Raw genomic sequence first — 23,155 nt, 5'->3', positions numbered from 1 at the left:
CCAACGCACAGCCGCCTGTATACGAGATAATGTGGTAGAAACGTGGCCGGTCCGTGCCACTGATTACAATATTCAAATTTTCCAATCTCCATATACGCGTGTCTACGCTACCATAGGTAGAACGCGTGCGTCGTCGATGAAAACGACCAACGCCTGCGTTGCTTCCAGTCTCAAATTCCCTGGTAAACTTGAACCTTGCTCGTTTTGATTTCGAGAGACATCTTCGACGTTCGATGCATGGAAAATAAAGCGAATTCGCGAACCTGATCCGTTCTTTCGTCGAGATTTCGTTTACCATGGTGTTTCTCGTTCGATCGTCTTAAACGTTTCGTTCTTCCCTCAACGTTTCAATAATAGAATTATTTGTTTCAAAGGAACAATAATAAGAAAAATTGTAGTAAAACAAAGGAGTAAAATTTCCTCTGAAAGTAACTTCTCCAAATTTTGTGATAATTGATATTTTTTTTTTATTGGAATTACATGTTTTTAATTTTGTAACTGGAGTTCAGAACGGTAGAAATTGATGAAAAGTCTAGGTAATTACTTAAATAACGATAGATTATCGAAAGTAAAATTTCTCGAGGTCACAATTTTCCAAATTTCACTGTAATCGATATTTGTTCAATTTGGTATTACAAATCTTCAATTTTGTGGCATAAATTGAAGTCGATACCGACTCAATAAAGATCGTTGATCTCTGTACGAACCATGTATATTTATTAAAACAACTACGATAGATTACTAAAGAGAATTTTTGTTAAATATATACCAAAATATTTCGCGTAATTATTTTGTATTTTCACACGTGCTCTGAAAGTGGCGATCTTTTCGAGATTTACGTTTCTTTCATTGCCTAATGACGAGCAGACGGATTTCAACGATCGCGATTTAACGCCATTCATCCAACATGTGCGACTGACCCAATGATGTTATCGAGGATAGGGGAGTCCCGTAGACAGCCGTGAGGGTGGAAAGTGTATGAAGGGAAACCGCTGCAGGTTACAGGAGGGATGAGTAGACGGTGGTGTGTGGGTAACCGGCAATTAGCCGAGATATTATCGCGATCGGTGATGCGCTCTGGTAAAATCTATCTATTATCGTTAGCCCCACGGCTGATCATCATTCGAGCCTCTCTCGCGTACGCGTGCACACAGCCAACGTTCTACCAAATCAATTACTTTTCATTCAAGTTATCCGGCCATCTCGAGATACTTTCTTCCAAGTTGTTCATCCGCTTTTTCACTCGAGCAATTAACGCTTTACGGTTCCACGTCGAGGTTCGTTCTCGATTCTATTGCGCTGTTTCGAATTTTATTTTATTTTCTTTAACTTGTAGCTATTGGGAATTTGTCGAAATTAGTCCCTACGGAATATATACACGAATTCGTGTTTCTAAGCCGTTACGTTGGTGAAGATTAAATTTGTATTTTTTTGAATATTCAGAGCATAATATTGAATATTCAGAATATTCCTTAAATTTAGAAGACTCGACTGTTTTTATTTTTTGTGGACGTACGAAAAGAGCTTCTTTTTTTCTCTCTCTTGGATATTGAAATAGAATATGAGATAAGGTCGGTCGTAAACAAAAGTATCGATTATATTTTCTATAAAGTGCGGTATAGGCGACGATCAAGTCCCGAATTATCTTCCGATAGCGTAAAGGCTACATCTTCTTGGATTGAAAAAGTTTGTTTAAGCTGTCCCTGCATTATCTCACACTTTAATCCTTACTCCATTTAGATGAGCCGAGAATCCGCAGTGATGCCAGATTTAAGTCGTTCACCAACCGGAATTGGAAATTCCGAGAACTTGGAAACTATTCCCTAATTCTAATATTGCCCTGTACAGTCAATTTGACCAATTTTAGTCCTTGCTTAATTTATTTACAAACGAATACATCTTCGAGTGTCATTTGCCTTTTTTCGAATTTACTCAATTGGGATAGCCATAGCTCACGATGTACAGAATAATTTACTTATTTCTATTTTTAGTTATACTTACCTGAATTCTTCTAAAGATTGTTCAATAAATATTAGAAGCTACAAAACTTTGTATTATTCTCAATAACTATTCGCAATTACTTACTCTCGATACTGTTTGATCGTCATTAATAGTCACTTAGAATTAGTCGATGCGACACTAAGCATAGCTATATAAAAAAATAAAGGGTAAAATACAACGAAGCAACTCAATATTAAACATTGACCAAGCAGAAACAATCATCCCTGAAACGTAACCTCCTATGCATCAGATTCTACAGCTACGTGTACATATTTGTACAAAACACGAACTGTACATACAGTCGAATCAATACCTACGGTATTGAATAAACTATATTTCATTAAGTTGCTAGGCAGCACACCATTCAATACTGTTGCGTTGCAAATTCAAATTTACGATACGATAGATTTGTCTCAGAATCATGGTTTACGTTGGAGCAAATATCACGAAGAAAAATCGTCGAATATGTTCCCTGTAAAAGTGTCACTGTTGTCATTAGAGACGTCCGTTATTCGAATAAACATTTACTGAAAGACTTTATCGAATAAACTTGCTAAAAATTTACGAAATACCAGATACTATTCACGATCGACAAATAGTGTTTTATTTAAGCAAAAATTATTTTCTTTCGAGTATAATAATTTCTATAAATTTTTGAAGATCGTACAATAGAGACGATACATTCAAAATTAACAATAGTATTTAAGTTTTTTTTCCTTTTCCACCTTACCAAAAAAATAAAGTTTGCCCAAACTTGGTTAAGACAAAAACTAAATTCACTCTCACACTTTAAGAAATTTCTTTCATTTCTGCATATTGCAAATAATACACTAAACTGTTGTAAATATCTACACCGAAAGCATAAGCATCCTAACAAACACGGCACAACTTGCAACGTCTCGACCAATTACAAATTTAAAATTAACATATTTTTTTTTTTTCTTCAATATATTACAAGTTTCCGAATAAACGAGTCGTCAAATTCTTTGAAAAAGTTCGAATTTCTAACCTTAATCGTTGGTTGCAAAGATTAGCCCGACTTGAACTCTTTCAGGTGTACAGAAACCCTTAACGGGCAGGAACCGAGGTGACGGGTGTCCGAGCGTGTTGCAATCCCTTCTTTGCTTCCTGGAGCGTAAACTGTTCTTTTCAGCGAGGGCTCGCGTGCGCGTAAAGGCTATTTACACCGATAGCGAGGACACGCGAGGCTCTCGAGTACAGTTCCCCCGTTTCGCGCCGAAAACAAAGCGGCCCTTTGACGGCCGTGTTCCAAAGCGCCCAGTGTTCCCGGAAGATGTCCACCGGGAGGTGTTTTCGGATACGAGTCGCGTTATTAAAGTGGAAGCCTGAAAAATGACGGCTCGTGAAAGTCGAGACAAAAAACGCCCGTCGGCGATTGCGCGCCCTTTTCACCGCCGTTGAATGAAGGACGAGAACGTGCCCTGGGAACACGGGGGACGAAAGAACGGAGCAACGGACCGGAAACGCCGGAAATCCCGGGACGTGAGGTAGCTAGGTGGGTGTAGGGTGGGTGTAGGGTGGACGTGGCTGTACTGGGTTGAAGTGGTGCGATTCCGAGACCGGTGGAAGGCTGTTGTGTCCGGGAATAAAAGTTACCCTCGCGAGAAGCGGGGTGGGGATACACGTGTGACCTCGTTCCAGGTTGCAACTCGGACGACCGTGCCGCGTCTCGTTCGTGTCACGTGTGCGGCTTAACCGGTGACCCCGCTACTCCCTACCCTATCATCCTCGTTTCACGAGACACCGGTTCGCGGAGACGATCGGACAACGGGAAGGAGGACGAGGTTCACGTGGATTCTGTTACGATACGGCAAGGTCGTTGTTTTAGGGTCTTGTTAACGGAGTTATGGTCGTTCATGGGGGCCGTTCGAAGAGTGGAACAGGTTGTTGTTTACAGGAGTTCGCGTAGCTCAAGGCGGACCGTGTGGAACGTTTTCGAGTTTACAGCTGCGAGTGTACAGGTGTGGATAGTGTACGTAACCCTTCGGTACCGGTCGCTACGGTGAAATCGTTTCAGAGCGTTGTTAAACGACTGATAATGTTGATTTTGTAGCGTTGTTGTAGCTTCGTGGAAGTGCTGACACGCGATAGAAACTGCACTGGGTAGAAAGAAGTTCGCGAAGACGGTGGTGTGTTGCGTGATTGAGGAGGATTGTATTTTCTTTTCGAGGGTCGAGGAGAGGGAACAGAATCGATGGAAAATGTGAAATTGTTATTAATATCGGTTTCTTCTTAGGTGTTACCTCGAGTACCTAAGTAGTACCTCGAAAGTAATGTTGTACTACCCTTTCCAACTGAGTTGTAAAGTATTATTGCACTGTTCTTCTCAACTGTACCACATCTTTTTATAACGTAAATCGATTCGAATGTTTTGCGTATAAAATGATTAAGGTAAGATGTTTGAGAATTGAGTACTTTGCGAGACATTTAAAATTCTTTGCTCCACACATAGGTAACATGTATTCTGTCATACTATGATCCTCAGGAATGTTCAGCAATATATTCAGTAACAACGAAAAAAATAAGGAACTGAGCTAATACAATATTGATAAATATGAAAATACTACAAGTAGTATCATACTATCTTTTGCTACGTCAAAAACGCTAGTAATAATTTAATATTTCAAAATTATTTTGTCACTTATTTCTACAACGAGATATTTTTGGACACTCTTCGAAAATAGTCCAGAAATATTAATACGCAACTAAAGGATTAACGAAACGTATACTCGAATCAAAGTGATGTTCCACCATTGCATAAAAAGAATCTCGTGAATTAAAATTATAAACACAACGTTGAACAAACTATCGAAATCTTCGAACATTGCAGGTTCGAATGCATCAAATTATTGGATTCAACTCAAACAGCTTGTGTAATTGCACGATACGATTTCACAGTAATTAGTAGAGTAATAGACCTTCGCTCTAATAAATATTTGTTTTCAAGCAACACAGTTTCCTAATTAAATGCGACTTGACGAAACCACCGCGTAATATTCGTGTCGATGGTTCGAACAAGTAACGAACCACGAGTAAATACTTACCAGCGCGGGCATGCACAGAGATGCAGAAGAAACGCAATTAAAAATTCATACGACAAACGCGAAACGCTCGTTACAGCGATCAATGAAATTGCATTAATTAAAAAGTAGTGCAGCGACGAGAGAAGCGTGTAACGAAGCGTTAGATGCCCGACTCAACTTTCAAGCCGTGCTCGGAAAAGTATCAGTGCTTCTATTATACGCTCCTTGATAAATTAATTTTAGTTTCGAGCTACCGAACAGTGGACCGCTTTGTTAGCCTTCGTTTACCTCGGAAAATTACAACGCTCGCCACACAGTGCTATCACGCGTACCTGGATCCTTTGGCAGGATTTGACGTTTCGTTAGTAGCCACAGTATATGTTTACACTATCGAGAAAACAGAAATTATCGATCGGCCGTTACAAGTTTATTTTTCTTCAACTGCAATTGCAGTCACAGCTACCGAGGTTCGCGACTCGCGTAACGAATCGCTTGCACTCGAAGTTGCAGCTGTGCTGAATATTTATGTCATCGGATTTCTTAGCAGACATTCTTCGAATTATTGTGTTTCGCAACTTTCTTTTCCCTTCCAATTTCTAAAAATCGTAACACCTGTGAAACAAAAATTTGCAAACATTCATTGGAGATAGTTTTTCATTTCTCTGTGGAAGTTTCTCTTGCGAATGTATAAAATACGATAACTTTTGCTATCGTGGTTTTATTTAAGAAAAAGTAACACCACGATGGACAAGAAAGCAAAGACAAGGAACAACACGTTGAGGAGATAAAATTATTATCTCCAAGACATTTTTGCAGATATTTTTCGAATTATTGTATTTTGCAACTTTCTTTTTCCTTCCAATTTCTAAAAATCGTAACACCTGTGAAACAAAAATTTGCAAACATTCATTGGAGATAGTCTTCCATTTCCCTGTGGAAGTTTCTCTTGCAAATGTATAAAATACTTTTACTATCGTGGTTTCATTTAAAAAAAATTACACACCACGTTGGACAAGAAAGCAAAGACACAGGGAACAACACGTTGAGATAAAACTATTATCTCGAGTGAAATTCAACCAGGGAAACAGAGTGGCTACGTTTCCTTAAATTTTCAACCGGCACGAGATAGTTTATCCGTGACAACAGGAACGTCTCAAGGACATTTTTATGGTCTGTTCCCCCGCGGAGTTTTCACGAGAGCGATCCAACGAATAAAGTTGGCGAACACGATTTTACGGTCGGCCGATGTTCTTATTGCGTGGTCACGTAGTTCAGTGACTCGTGTTAGGGCCATGTTGCGGTTTTAGCTTACTTTCGTTGATTCATTGTAGAAAACTGTTCTTTCCACGCGTAACGCGTGACTATCCAAAGCAGCGAAGCCACATCGCGAATCAAACTCTGTGTAAAATACACGACGAAACGTAATAATAATTATAATGCATTCTCAAGACTGTTCGAATCAGCTCCTGGAAATATTAGTGCCTTGAATAGGCTCAATTCTTTTGGAGCAGCTCTGAAAAATATTAATATCCTGGGTAGGTTCAATTTTTTAGGATCAGCTTCTGAAAATATTGATATCCTGCTCGCTTAATTGTGTGGAAGATTATGGTCCTAGAAGTTGTTTTATTATCGTCAAATTTCTACGTTTCTGACAATTTTATATACATGGCTCTTTCTGAAAGGTTTTGTATTATACATACTTATTGCAAAAGTAGTAGTGTACATTTAGTACTACCACGAACTATTAAACACTACTAGGAACTGTCAATGAAAGTCGAAATTTCGATACAAAATGAAAACAATACTAATCTGGTAAAAAAACTTCCGAATGATATATATTTGTTGTAAGAATGTTAGGTGGATCGAGTAGAAGAAATCTCTTGTTCTCTAACGGTAATGTGTTTAGTAACAGGTGCAGTATATTGAATTTACGAAATTTTAAATCCACCCTTTAATTTTAATCCACTCTTACTAACTTCTACAGACTCTAACAGATTAACTGACGACTAAGAGACTTGTTGAGCGACGTTGTTTCGTTGATGGGTCGTAAAGTCTTCCGACAGCGTAGAGTATCCCTGATATATTTATTTACGTCCTGGTGTACCATCTATATGGACAAATTAATTTGGTAGAATGAATTGAATCGTATAGAATTGAATTCTATACTATGGTGTGGAGTTTTACGCTCGCGAAAGCATAAAATAAAAAAATGTTTACAATTTTTACAGACAGTATAAAATAGAAAATCATCGAACTAATATTGTCACAAAAATCAAATTGATTTACGAAAATTAAATATCGAAAGAATGTTCGCTTACAATTTTACTCTTTTGGTTCGTAAATCAATTTGATCTTTGTGACAATATTAGTTCGATGATTACTTCTATTCTATACTGCCTGTAAAAATTGTAAACATTTGTTTATTTTACGCTTTCACGAGCGTAACCTCAGACTTCCATTCTTAATAAACGACAAGCTTTGAACGTCTCTCCGAGTGAACACGGCCATAAGACTTCTCATCGACTCACGTGATTCTCAATCATGCCGCATTCCCGACATTCTCACGAACACGGTTGTGCCAAGTGTCTTTTATCGCTTAAAACTACGCGCACGTTCCAAGAATCTCTCCAGATACGTACTTTACTAGCAATCAATCCTCGTGCATGAATACCCACTCGATCCTCGTTCACACGTCCTAGACACTTGTTCATTTCAAGTCACTCGATCAGTAAAACAGATATATGTTATTCATTCCTACGTTATCACAATGGATTAGCACAATTGTGCGTTCCTGTGACCCCATTATTGGTGTTCGCACCTCTTTGCATAAAAATCGACTCGACGTGTCTAATACGATCTATGTAACCGAATATCACCGAATACGTAATTAGTTTTCGATATTGGTAAGTAATAGATGTCTACTACAGGTGATTTTATAATTAATAATAAACAGTGAAGAAACTCCACTTTGCTTCTTTTCTTTTGGAATGCTGTAACTTATAGATATCATCTAAACATTGTTGCGTTTACAAATGGAATATATATTCTCTCGAATTTGATTATCTTGTAAATTAGAATAAAACAGAGGAAATTCTATTTTTGTATACTTTTCTTGTTCTTTCATAAGGAATAGTTTCCTGTCTATTTGTGTATTATCGAAAACGTGTGAGCGAGAATGAAATTGCTCCTATTTAAAACAGTACCTAACAGTGGCGCATGGAAATAGAACTGTTAAAATAGACTTAATCGATAATATCTAAATTTCCACCTACGCTTGTTATTTAACCATTCACAATTCTATCACGTGCAAGAACCGAACGAAGGCTAGTAGAGTTTACGAGATATCGAAGACATATCGGCCACGTCACTCGACGTCGGTTCTGTTCTACTTCGGGACGATGACGTTGATATTGCTTCCGCAATACTTCGATCGGAAGTGCTATTTCTGAAAATTTATACGAGACACGGAGGAGAACGGTCCCCAATTCCCAGGTACAAATATTATGTTTCTTTTCACTTTGCCCTGGTACGGATTCCTACGTGAGTGGAAACGTATCGCAAAAAGAGCTAAAGTATTAGTTCTGAAAATGAAATAATTTAAAACGTTAACGTAGACGAACACTCGTCGATTTAATAGCTCGAGGAACATCGTTAAAACGCTAATATCCGTTCGGTACAACTGGTATATTTTCAGAAGTTTTAAAAAAATGGAATACAAAGTTTAATCTGTCAATGATTAGAATTTAATTCAGTTCAGATAAGAAACAACTTAAGCACCGCTCTATTTATTTTGAAAAACTTCGTATGTCTTAAATACTAGTCACAAATAGTATTAAAAAATACAATATTATCCTATAAAATGATTCTACCGATAAACTACTATCATTCTACCATATTAGTAGTATTTATTTTACCAGTTTCAGCACCCCAGTTGTAATCCTTCGTAAATGCAACAATTGTTAGCTATTTCAGATCGATCGCATGGTTTTCAAATCCCTTCGTGGTTAACAAATGTTTAACTTATCGAAATTGATTTCTTCCTCGTCGTTGAAAATTTTATTTCTAACTCGTTCATTCGTGGCCCAATGGAAACAATAATTACACTCGCGGAACGAGCAATAAACACAATACATCCGTTCTTGTTTACCCGGTACTTTAATTCGTGCATCCGTATTAGATTGCATTCTGTTAAAAGGTGGAACGACAAGTGGCGGTCAAAGGAAATGTTAGGACTACCTCGGATTAAACGAAAACCACAGGCAAGAATGACATGAATGCAGATGCGGTGGGCGAGTTTGTGCGCGGGTAAAACTGGCTGCACATCGGATCCGTGATGCAACACGTGTTCGTGACATTGCATTCGGTGCATCTCACCCGGTTTCGGGCGTGTTTCCTTTCGTTCGTGCACTCGACACGCCGGCGCTACCAATTCCAGCGAACAATTTAATGACGTACACGTGTTGTGCATATTACTTCCACCGAGTGATTTTAGTATGCGCGTGTATCGTTTTTTCTTTTTTTAAACTATAAAATAAGAAACGAGACAAGCGAAATGGTGGCACCTCTAAGAAAAGAAGATTAATCGCGACTGCCCGATCCTTGTCACGTGTGAAAAACTAGACCGATTCGTACGAAAGAGTAAATCGTTTTATAGAAAATAAAGAGTTCATCGATCTGCATCTTATTCATTAAAGAAAAACTCTCTCTTTTTCTGGTTGTCTTCCACGACTGACAGATGGAGACACGGTTCTTGGAAATGGTTGAAAAAAATTTCCCTGAATTCTTTAAATGACAAGATTCAATCTGTTCAAAATTCATATGGTGTAAGCATAGAAACATGTTCCAAGTTCTCGATCAACCAACAATGTTACCCGGAAGCTGTGAATTTTATAAACCGTGTAAGAAAATTCAATCTGCACGAAATTCACAAATATAATAACTTCTGATGAAATTATAGAATAAAATACTACGTGTACTCGTTACTTTCGAACGCATCGAATTTTGTTATACGGCTTATCAAACTCACAGACTATTAACACAATTTTCAAACCTTATTCTAAAATACTGTATTTATTAATTTCGTACAGATCGAATTTTTGCACTCGGTATGCATTCCACGTCTTTTGCGTGCAATTTTGCTGGAACGAAAACACATTACCACGAATATTATTATTACTGTCTCGTCTTGGCTCGTGAAAATTGCTGGAAAGTTTTCAGCTTAATTTCGAGTAATTGCGAGCGAGAATGTTTCATATTAATCGATTTACGTGCCCCGTTTGCGCGACTGAAGCGATCTTTTCCCTCGACGAACAAAGAACGTCGGTCAAATGGTATCATCGCGCCAAGGATTAGTAAATCGCGTCACGGGCAACAATGAGGCGACACGGTAAAACAATAGGGTCGAGTTAGGTATGCGATAACTCGCTTGGATCCTGATTGTCAGTCAAATTGACGCATTCAACCGAACAAGTTAACGACGAGCCGGTATAAGCGTCCGTCTCGCGTCGATTCATTTGCGCGTTTTGTAATTTAAATGGAACATCGGGCTTCCCATTGAACGCGATACCACCGTGTTGGCTCTCTTGTTTGTCAATCAACAGCTGCGTGCCGTTATACCGGAAATCGAATGCAAATTTGATAATTTAGCGCGAACGGCCGCGCAGCTCGTTTCCGTTCAACCGAGCAGTTTTCCAGGGAGCGCGTCCTCGCCTCGGGTACGCTTCGTCGCACGCGAATCGACTTTATCTCGTCTTAAGGTCGAACGATTTTTCTCTATGCGTCAAACGTTTTGAGAAAAATACGAGAACAACAACGGTCACGCGTACACTGCGTGCATTTCTAGATGAGAAGCTACGGAAGCGAGCCAATTTATTGTAACCGTACATCGAATGGTGTAATGTTCGCCGAAGTGAGCGTGCACCCTCTTGAGGAAGTGTCTCGCAATGCGAGGGGAGAGGGTAAAATAAAATTTCTTTTGTAGGAAGTTGTAGGTAACGTGAACCTTTCTTTCTATTAGTGCATCGATTATAGAAATTTAATATGTGTAGAAATATCTTTTGTGGAAAGATTAAGATAGTATGAATATTTCTTTCTATTGGTGCATCGATTATAGAAGTTTGAGATATGTAGAAATATCTTTTGTAGAAAGATGCAGATAGTATGAATATTTCTTTCTATTGGTGTATCGATTATAGGAACTTAGGATATGTAGAAATATTTTTTGTAGAGAGATGCAGATAGTATGAATATTTCTTTCTATTGGTGCATCGATTATAGAAACTTAAGATATGTAGAAATATCTTTTGTCCTTCCAAAATAATAATTTTCTGGGTAATTAGACGAGAAAATGCTATTAATCGTTAATCTGGAACCTTGGAGTCCTTAACTGATTCGAGCAAAAAACTGCTCTGTTAGCTCCAGATAATTAGCAGCTTAGCGATTATCTAACTTCAATTCGATAGGCATTCATACGTTAATAGAATCAAAAATATCCCCTACGAATGGAACTCTTGTTTTTAACTCTATAATACAACTATGGAAATACGGGATCATCGAGTTGCATATACTGTAAAAGCTTTTGATAAATTTTAACTTCTGTCAGGTATCAAACTATCCGGGTACTTGTTACAGTCTCCTATCGTTATCAATATTTACAAACGATCCGATAAACAATAACTTTTTTTAGACACAGAACTATCCGGGTACTTCTTAGAGTCTCCTATCGTTATCAATATTTACAAACACCAACCGTACAAACCCATTTACAAATTACACTTATCGATAACAGAATATACGCAATCGCATTACAAACTTGAGCACACTTCGCATTCGATTTTCTCGAAAAAGAAAGCGTGTAACGCAGTTACACGGGTATAATGCGGCACCAGGGTGTAATTGTTATTGGAAGAAATTAATTATCGAACGACGAGCGCACTTATCGTACAACCTGATCGTCGAAGGGTCATCTATACTTCGCGAAGAGCGCACAGATTACCCACAGTGTTCAATCAGTGAAGGCAATCAGCGTGACTGGCACCCTTTGCGGGCTTTTTCTTTTGCATAGAGATACAGACAACGTAAATTAGTGTGTCGTGAAAGCGTGGCCGGAATGTGAATAGCCGGGAGAAAGGAAGAGAGGCCACAAATTGCGTTAGTTTAAAGGAAGATTGAGCGCGCGTGCTGATCGACGCGTGCGTGTCGATCACTGGCACAATCGATCAGTGACGTGCGATCGATTCGCAACGTTAATCAACGCCAGTCTGCAATTACGTTGCCCCGGCACCGTGAACGTTACACGCTTTGTCGAAGATAATTCACACGATGAGGATTACTAGCCAGAAGTTGCCGAATCCTCTGCGCGCGACTTTTTTTTCCCACCCGAGCTCGCGATCGTGTAATTAACGAGACGATCCTTTTTCGGTCGAGGATCCACGTGACGTCACGCGGAAGTGGAAATAATTACGCGATTCAAATTTGTCCAACCACGGTGGAAAATTGAGATTTTTATACGAACGACGAGGTTAATGGCTTCCAAACGATCGTTTCGCCCGTTACTCTTCGGTGCGTTTAATGCTCGCGAGCAATAATCTACATAATTGTTTTACGAGTAGAGGGATAAATATATATATATATATATTTCGCGTGTATCGAAGACACCACAGTCGATGTTACGTTGCTCGAGATACGATACGCGTAACGTTTCGATCGCGACGGGACTTTTACGAGTCACTTGGCAAAATGAATACGCGAAACGAGAATAATTCCAACTAAGGTTTATTTAAGGAGGCGAATCCTTTTAACTGGGAAAAGATTCGATTGAATCTACTCGAATTTAACGCTTCGTTAGACCGTAGCATAGGAAGGTTTAACAAGATTATAGATTATATACTCTTTGCAGCGTACCGTTTGTATTCTTTTTTAATTCGAAAAAGGCCAAAACAATGTTCACTTTTAACTTTTCAACGCTTATGTTTCCTCTGGAATACAATCTGTAATGAAATCCTGTAAAAGAAATAGAAAAGTGTTGAGATACAACGTGTATTCAGTTTGAAGGCTAAATTTAAACTTAGGCTTTATTTGCACGAGGATCTATATATATTTATTGTTAAATTATTTTGGGAAATGGTGGGCGAGAGTGGAGACTAGGTACTGTTATTTCTGGACTATGATTTGTTTTTGGATGAGTTGCAAGGACAAAGTTTGGGTGGTGTTATTTGATAATAGGTAATCTTCAAACGATGAGTCTTCCGATGCTTCACACGATGATGATAGAAGTTTGAGTTATGACAATACTGTGGGAATGTAATCATCTAGGTAGTGTAATTTCTGGACTATGACTTGTTTTTAGATGAGTTGCAAGGACAAAGTTTGAGTAGTGTCATTTGATAATAGGTAATGTTCAAACGATGGATGAGTCTTCTGATGCTTCACACAATGATGATAAAAGTTTGAGTTAGGACAATACTGTGGGAATGTAATCATCTAGGTAGTATTATTTCTGGACTATGACTTGTTTTTGAATAAGTTGCAAGGACAAAGTTTGGGTGGTGTTATTTGATAATAGGTAATCTTGAAACGATGAATCTTTTGATGCTTCACACAATGATGATAGAAGTTTGAGTTAGGACAACACTGTGGAAATATAATGAAATAGATATGGTTCTGAGATAGGTAATCTTCAAACGATGAGTCGTCTGATGCTTCACACAATGATGATAGAAGTTTGAGTTAGGACAATACTGTGAAAATATAATGAAATAGGCATGGTTCTGAGATAGGTAATCTTCAAACGACGAGTCGTCTGATGCTTCACACAATAATGATAAGAGTTTGAGTTAGGACAATAATGTGGGAATGTAATAAAATAGGTATGGTTCTGAGAGAATGTGAAGAGTGTTTGAGATAAACGAGCGAGTAAAGTGTTTCCAAGACGTGAAAGAAGAGTGCTTGAATGGAACGACAGTATGTCTAAACTAAGGTAGGAAAGGTGAGGAATTGAGATGGCGCCATATTGAGGAATTTTGAGAATTAAAATGAAATGATTTCGTGAGAGAATATAGAATACGAGATTTTTTTTTTTTTTATTTTAAATAAACCTATTTCTGATACAAAAAGGAGTTTCTTTTTTTCTCATATTTCTAAACCTTTATCCACGTGGAGTTTAATAAAGATAACCCCTATCTCAGGATACCTATGGCGAAATTTATTACGAAGTGTTCGTGTAACAGAGCAAGGGACGATTCTAGGTGAAAAGAGTGAGTCGAAAATTGCGCGATACAATTTTTTCGCACAAAACTTCGTTTTCGAGAAAATGGGGGTTGAAAATTTGTCGAGTACACGTGTAATAACTGTACGTTTCGATTTGTCGAATTTCTGTTTCCGCTCTGTTTGTAGTTATTAACACGAGCGATGTTATTATCTGCTTTCTGTCGATACTGCTATCATTCTCATTTTCGTGCTGTAATGTTATATGCTTGATTCGTACGATTTCATGAATAATAATATTGCTTTTTAACGCTAAGTATATCGAAGTAGAAACCGTTCGAAATTTCGAACACGATGTTGCGTACGTAACCGTGCTCTTTCAACTAAATTATTATTTACTCTTTGCAGCGTATCGTTTGTATACTTTTTTAATTCCGAAAAGTCCAAAACAATGTTTACTTTCGATTTTTCAACGCTTATGTTTCCTATGGAATACAATCTCGATGTAATAAAATCCTGTAAAGGAAATAGAAAAGTGTTGAGTATAGTGATCACGGTGGCCAGCTTACGACACCGCAGTGACCAATTTAACATTCGTATCGATCTTTTGGGAAATTTTTCCCTACTCGAGTAAAACGAGGTGTTCCTTCTCGAAAGATTAACTTTCCTAATCAGAGATAACCATAGAAGAAAACTGTTGCGTGAAAAATTCGAATACAGTATAAACACACTATAGACAATACGAAATAATTATTATTTCGAAAAATGAATCACACGGATTGATTCGAAAATAAAATTTCTTCTCCAACTATTGATCACAGAGCACCAAAGTTCCTTTCAGGATCGAGAGGTAAACGTTCGTTTAAGAATGTACTCTGCACCTTAGAATGCATTTTAATTAAGTGATTCAACATCGAGGTAACATTACGTAGCGATCGATAATTAAAAACGAACATTTACGAACGAGGACGCAGAGCATTGAACAAACGCGAAGTGAGTTTCTCAGAGTCGATTACAAGAAACAGATACTAGAACCATAACTCGTATCTGCTCGAGCTATTTAACATTGCACTCGTCACGCCTCGGTTCAGTTTCGTAGGAAATTAGAAAACAATTCCCCGCGTAATTTCCTCCCGTCCATTCTCTTATATCTTCATTTATAATAATTTGATAAATCACCAACGGCGACGAGCGCATCCTCGTCGCTTCCCTTTGGAACGTCGAAATGTCTCGTTTTCAGAGGGTAATTTGCATCGTGGAAATTCCGTTCGCTGAACCGTAATGGGACGTGGGTATCGGTGCAACGTAAGCTATACAATGACGTTAATTAGTTCGACCGATCGGACCCGTGCAAAGATGGAAGAGCTGATATTTATTGTGTATTCCCGAACTAATTACAACGACTCGCGAACGATCAATGGAATCGGCGACATTGTCGCAAACGGTATCAATCAGCGACGCCGATCTTTAATTCGATGCACCATTGATCGTTCCAGCAGCCGATATCTCCTTTGTCCTCGAATGGAAACCTTTAACGGGGAATGCACCGAAGGAAACGTCTGACCTCTTTTAATTGCATTCGTCCGAATTGAAAATTTCATATTCGTCTTGTCTCGCGAACAATTAATTTTTAAACGACACTTCGATACGACTCGTTCCACGAACGATATCGTTCAACTGTCTCGTTGATTGACGAACAGTTTCGTGGTATATTTCACTTGTCTGTTTGTCCAAAGGACCAAAATCTCGAATACGAAAGTCGTCCATGTCGTTCCTTTGTGTAAAATTAACGGGACAAAGAATTACGTTTTATTGTTTTGATAATGGTGAGGTGTTTTCAATTCGGAGCACATGGATTGTGATACATCGCTTATTATATTTCTTGAGAATAAAATACGTCTAAACGTATTTATGTAGAAATATTTATTTCTTAGGAGATATAGTATACAAGAGGAAAGATATACATGCATTAAACTTCTGGGAATGCATTAAACACTTGAAATGTTTACTTCACGCTGTAGATAAGAATTAAGGGACTCGATGAACTAAATCTAATACCCTTTTTCCACACTTGAGTTTTGTGTAAGGTTCTAGCAAGAACGGTATACCTTCTCGAGAAATAAAATATAAAGTAAAATACTAGATTGTTCAATAAGTTTCGTCGTTCGATAAACTTTTGCATTTCGGTTACGTTTTACTTACAATTAATGAAGTACAACAGTAGAAGTAGGATAATGATATTGATATTACTTTTATTGCACTTTGGACTACATGCAATGCACGTCTGATCGTCACAAAAGCTATTTTGTATCATTTACAGAGACCTATCTAAAAATTTCTTCGACTACTGAAAGTAAATTCAGCAGGGAAGTGGTTAAATAAAATCGAAACCTATATGACAACGTGTCTGCGTTCGTACCTATTTGATCCCACGTGCTTGAGACTTATTCTTATCGAATCCCCTCGTGCTGAGAGGTTATTTCCTATCAGGTCCCTCACATGTCTGGTTGATATCCCTATTAGTTTCAATAGGTTCCCAGTCGTTCTTGCAGAACCCAAGGATAGTTGGATTTTCTTCCGGATTCCACCAAGTTGAGGGATTATCCCTATTGAATCTCCCGCGTAAACTATTAATCTCGTTGGTTGAAATTCAAGGTTCCCTGTTAATTTATCTCGTTCGACTATATATTCCGCAACGTTCTCACATACTTATTCCGACGACGAGTACACTTTTCAATGAAGTGGCTTGCATCGCATAAGCTGCAAGACGACATCGATCATTATCCCCGAGCACAGAGTGGTTAAGAAGATTAAGCTACCTTAAGGATTCTTATAACCATGAATATTTATTGGGGATCCCCCATCAGTTCTGTTGCGAGCAACGGTTTTTCCCTTCTTAAAGTTAATTCGTTAGAGTGCTGATCCGGCAAGCGTTGCGCAAAATGAAAATTTTCCAAAGGATTATTTCCTAGCGAAATAAGTTCACGATCAAGTTTGAAAATTTTCGTAGAATCGTGGTTCTGTTTATCGTTGTCAAATTTTCGAACTTGATTCTGTCAAATTTTCGAACTTGATTCTGTCAAATTTTCGAACTTGATTCTGTCAAATTTTCGAACTTGATTCTGTCAAATTTTCGAACTTGATTCTATCAAATTTAAGAACTTGATTTTGTTAAATTTTAGAACTTAATTCTGTCAAATTTTCGAACTTGATTCTGTCAAATTTTCGAACTTGATTCTGTCAAATTTAAGAACTTGATTTTGCAAATTTTAGAACTTAATTCTGTCAAATTTTCGAACTTGATTCTATCAAATTTTCGAACTTGATTCTACCAAATTTTCGAACTTGATTCTATCAAATTTTCGAACTTGATTCTATCAAATTTTCTGTGTCTTAAACTGTATTTCGACGTGTACACGAAACTCGTTCGAAGAAAGTATCAAATGTTAACGTTTAAACATTGCGACACTGAACGTCTACACTTCGCTGCTTTGGAAATATTACACCCTCTTATGTCGACAAATCGTTGGGAAATCAAAACCCCGGGAGATTCATTTCGAGAGTTCCAAGTAACGTGCACGCTAATTACGATGGTAATTACATTCGACGATCGCTCGAGGTGAATTTATGACACAGGGATCATCGTTTGAAAGTTTGCGAGATTCTGATGCCATCGATAGATTCTTCATAGTGGGAATATTTTCTAAGGTATAATTTGTTTGTAATAAAGGTCTGTAATCAATGACGACTTTTCGTGGCGTAAAATAGATTTCAAGATCTTGAAAAACATGCAATGTAGAACAAATTTTAAGATCTTGAAAATTGTACGATAGAGAACATATTTTAAGACTGTACCCTGATTTTGTACGCAAGGAAAATGGTTAAATAATTAAACAGACTAAATAAAATATTCGAAAAATTCGAATTGTTATTAAATATTATTAACACTAGAATAAAAAGTAGTAGGTACACGAACAGTAATCTTTGATTTTATTTCAAAAATCGTTAAATACTGTTTCGTTAAAGGAGAAGACTAACGAATGTTATATTCTATCAATTATTCTTTTGAATTATACTTTACCCATGGTTCGTTTAAAATTAGTCTCGAATTTGAACTGTTTCGCAGCTCGTTAATAATAAATCTCGAGTCCACTTTGCAGCAGCAGGAAGCTGAACGCTACAATTTGAGTACTCGATAATTGTTACTCGACTTGTCTTTGTAATGGTGTTGTTAATCAGTTGTACCGTGAATTCTGTAACAACCTTCGAGTATGCAGATAGTTGAATTTTGGGCACTGTATTAAGAGTTTTCGCAGTACGTATTGACAAATGGCGCTGTTTAGTCCGTTGCAGAGTAATTGGGATAGTAATTACGTAGATAACTACAGAGGTCGAATGAACGTTCGAAGTTCAATTTGCTGGTGTGATTATTAAATGCTTATTGAGAGTGTTCTGTTACCACTGTGGGAATTTCCCGTGGTCCACGGTAGAATGTCAGTAATCGAAAATTCAGCAATCTAAATACAAATGTTCGTTACAGATAGAAACCAGCCGTAAATAAACTTGGAACCTAATTTTCAACGTTCGTCGAAATCTGACCGACGACTAGCTGCATAATGATCGTTTACTCGACCCAATCTTTCTATTATTCACAACTATAACACAACCACTATTGTTTCGTATACAAATCTTATAAGTTAAATTTAAAAAATAAAATGCTCCTCGAGTATTCTAGACACCCTATAGATTTCTTTCTTCGCAATTGAAATATACATGTCAAATATTTCAAGAATCCACATCTTTATGATTTTTCAACTCTACGTTCTTTTCAACATAAACTCACATACGTACAGTCGTTTGCGTAGAACTGTATTCGGGCTAGTTTTGAATATTTTAACGTAGAATTTTACAATGTTTTAAAATTTTAACTGACCGGTCAGTTAACAGAGCGTGATTCAGTACACGATAATTTACATCGTTCGCGAAAGTCGTAGCGAGAAAAAGTAGTGAAAAAAAATGGTAAAAAATTGTGTCGTGTCCTGTGTAATTCAAGACAGGGGAAATATAATGACACGCAAGCTCCGCGTCCTCACTTGTATTACAATCTGTCTTCGCTGTAGCATCGTGGCCTGTATTCGTTTCAGCTTTTATGATCAACGCTGAAACATGATTGATTGGGCCACACGCGTGTCCAGCCGATCAACGTTTACGAGAGCATCACCGCGCGGTCCGTTCGTCATTCTGATTTAAAGCTCGCTTAACGGTGATGACTGCGTATCCTGGCAGCGACGGTAACGACTGATAATTCTACATGACGTGGAAAAGTTTATGGACGTAATAACCGTGATCAAATTGCACCATCGGAAACGCCAATCAACGAAATCGTCGCGGAAGAAAATGAATCAGGGTATCTTCTGGCTATCGTTACACGCGATATTTGTTACAGTGAAAGTCGACACGGGATCTACAAGTTTATGGGAAATTCTTTACCACGATGAGAACAAGAACGTGAGTAGATCAAAACGTTACAGTATGTGCAAATATTTAATTCTCATCTTTGAAGAAAATATAGAATAATAGATTGACTATGGTTTTGCTACAAAAATAAGTTCAGACTATGTTCGAATTATTTCCAATTATACGTCGATAGAATCGTTTTCGAAGAACGAAAGAATTATTCATTTATTAACGAAGTACTCGCAATTGAAAATGAGTTCAAGCACAACTACGTTTGGACTATTTTTAATTGTAATCTAATTGTAATCTATTTTTAATTTTTATTTCATTTCATCGAACTGAGAAAAAATTAATTTTTATATCCAGGAACTACTGTTTAGGTTGCACGACATACAAATTGTTCACCAAGAATTACACAATTTAAATTAATATTCTTAACCAATGGGTAATATTACATCATACCATATAAATACTTTTATTTTCTATCTATTGAGTTTAAATATAGAACATACAATTATAAAACGTTTACAAACCACAAACACTCAATTGCAGAAATTACAAAGTAACAAGTTCTTTCTGAGATCAAATTTAACAGACGGTTAATTAGTAAAGGTTCAAGATTGAAACAATACTATTAACGGGAATTTAATTTGCAGTGTCATTAAATAATGATAAAATAGATTATTGTACGAATCCCACTATTTTCATTGTGGTAATTGAATATGATTGAAACGTGGGCGGGAAATTCGAATGAACGAAATCAGCGAAACGATTCGTTTAACTTATTACGGTTTCACGTTCGTATTAACTTCGAAAGGGACGATCGAAACAATGAATCTTCGTTCTAATGAAACTGGTATGCGGTTTTGAAGGACACTCGGTACAATGAACATCGTTCCCCTGTGTGAATCTGTCGGAAATCAACAAAGCGTGTCTTTATTGGTTGAGCGACTCACTGGTGGGTGCTTCCGATCGTTTGATACAATTAATGTTCCCATTTGGTTAAACAATTTTTCGCTCGGCAACGTTTGCACTACCGCGACGAATTTTGCATTAAACGATATCCAGTGTCTCTCAACATTTCACGGAAGCTTCACCGACTTCCTCGTTTATATTTCTCTGTTCTTTGATGTTGCAATTAAAATGATCCGATCGTGTCGCATAATTTATCCGTCCAAGCAATTTATTAAAAGCTCCCAACTCGTGACATGGATTCTCTTGGAATCTTTGGAAATTCCTATACCATTGAATAACATTTAATATTTTACTTGGAAATATTTGCTAAGAAATTGGGATATAACTATACACAATTATACTACACTTAATTTAACGAATTTGAGCAGAGAAAGACAAAAAGAACATAATTATAATTATTTTCATAGTTAAACTTTCAAACTTTAAAATTAGAACAGTATTGTGATAAAATACGTTTAATTGATAGAATTATGGGACTTTGAACTGAATTCTCCATAAAGTTGATCATACACCACTGTTGCAGACATATTTCAACAACGTATACTTTAGAGGAAAACGATAGAAAAAAGAATCAATTTTTAAAAAATTCTAAATAAGAATACCCCCTTTAATAAGAAAAATTTGAAACAAGAAAAAGTATGTTGAAATTTGATCGAAGACTAATTAAAGAAACAAACTGTTCCTCTTGTTCCAAGAGGTATGCTTTTAAACCAATGACCAATCGAAGGTAATCGAGAATTATTGAAATAATATTCTTTCACATTTTCTTCGAACATCCACATTTTCGTTCCAGGTTCATCGTTCTCGACTGGACTATCAGTAGTAAAATTGTAGATGAACGGACAACCACTCAATAAATATTACTTCATAGATTCACCCAGGGGAGGACCGTTTCAGCGCTTTTAGTAATCAATGTTATCGCCTGGATTACGCAACACTGCTCCAACGGTATTATACATTACACTAAAGAGAGTTTCCACAATAGAAATAGGATATTTCACGGGCGTGCTTAATAAACGTAGCCATAAATTACACGTTGAACCATTATTCCATGGTTCGTTGCAGAATATGGCGCGATCAACGCTGCAATCGCCACTTTAAACCTTCATAAAGATGCTGGTGATGTTTATTCGACTCGTCTATTATACTTCGCTGTTCGTCATACCCTATAAATTATTAAAATCTTCGCTCCGTAAATAATGCTACCGATTTACAAAAGGTAGTCATTTACTCTTAGAGGTACAATATATAAGACGAACCAGTCTAACATTGCTGTAAAAACGAAAAGAAACGCTAAGATAAATACAGTTTCTTGTGGTATTATTAGCCTGGTCTGTATAATTGATTATATTTAAATAGGAATGGTTTTAAATATTTGAAGTTCCTACTGCACGTTTACAAGACTTGAAACCCTGTGTCTTAAACAATAATAGCTTCCATCTCTTTTACAAATAAATTGATATTTGAAATTATTTTTTTTCACGATTTCCAAATATAGAAGTGCATACAAAAATATTAATCTTCTTCTTTTACAAGCTTGCTATTTTACAAATTAGACTTTTTTTTAAGTAGTTAATTAAAGATGATAAATGCATTTATGAAAATTTCTTAAATTTATATATACATTGAACGAATGGATAAAAAGAATATTTCTTTTTACACGTGGGAGTAATAGTTAATAATTTTATAAATACACACGATAATTACGTGGAAATTTTCCTCTGCTTTTTTTAAACGTAGACACACGAATATCTGAAAAAAGTGTACAATTTCTAACCCTCGTCATATTTTTATTTTAAGTTATAAATATCGTCCAGAAAATGGCGCTCAAAAGTAATTCAAGATCTAATCTTTAAGATATATGGAAAGGGGGGTGTATAGAATAGCTGACACTAGAAAAGTATAATGGTAATAAATCATTGCAAAATTAAACGGTCTTCTGATACCTTAGTGCTTTCATTTTACAACCTTTTTACCTGAGGCACCTTCGGCCATCGCGTATATCGCCAATATTATTTCATACACGAAGTTTACGACATTTGATCCTTCTTTTAGAAATATACATTTTTATGAAAGGTTGCACCTTTTTCCACACATTGCCTAATTAAAAACTCGATGACTTGCAACGAAAAATCATTGGTCTGCCAAAAACGACAACACCTCGAAAAACTTCATTGATCCATTCTTACCATTATCATAAAGATAAAATTAAAATAGATACAATTAAAATTGTTATAATTGGATGTTTCATCGTAGTACGTGCATCGTACTTTTACAATGTTTGAGATCGTTCATCCTTACTCCACTAATTTTCATTATGTATATTCTCTTTCCTTGTCTAGGGTCTCAAGGTTCAAGCTCGAGAAAATAATTGTTTATTCGAGAAATTATTTCTGGAATAAAAACGAAATTAACGGAGAAAGCCATTAACGAAACATATTTACCATTATACATTTTTAATTATTATTATATTC

The 23,155-nt window shown here is 36.9% G+C and overlaps 2 long non-coding RNA genes across 2 annotated transcripts in view; both read left to right on the top strand.

The window, feature by feature from the left end:
* LOC143154302 (uncharacterized) overlaps positions 1 to 23,155 on the top strand; it is a 135,101-nt gene that overhangs the window by 64,877 nt on the left and 47,069 nt on the right. The gene's annotated exons all lie outside the window — the stretch shown is intronic.
* Positions 21,288 to 22,002, top strand: LOC143154190 (uncharacterized). The gene is made up of 3 exons (XR_012994019.1): positions 21,288 to 21,408; positions 21,475 to 21,629; positions 21,747 to 22,002. It is a non-coding gene; the product is annotated as an uncharacterized LOC143154190 (long non-coding RNA).

The sequence above is a fragment of the Ptiloglossa arizonensis genome, chromosome 14 (genome assembly GCF_051014685.1).
Source record: "Ptiloglossa arizonensis isolate GNS036 chromosome 14, iyPtiAriz1_principal, whole genome shotgun sequence".
NCBI classification, from domain to species: Eukaryota; Metazoa; Arthropoda; class Insecta; order Hymenoptera; family Colletidae; genus Ptiloglossa; species Ptiloglossa arizonensis.
The sequence above is the reverse complement of the archived record's forward strand: the minus strand, read 5'-3'. Positions and strand labels throughout refer to the sequence as shown.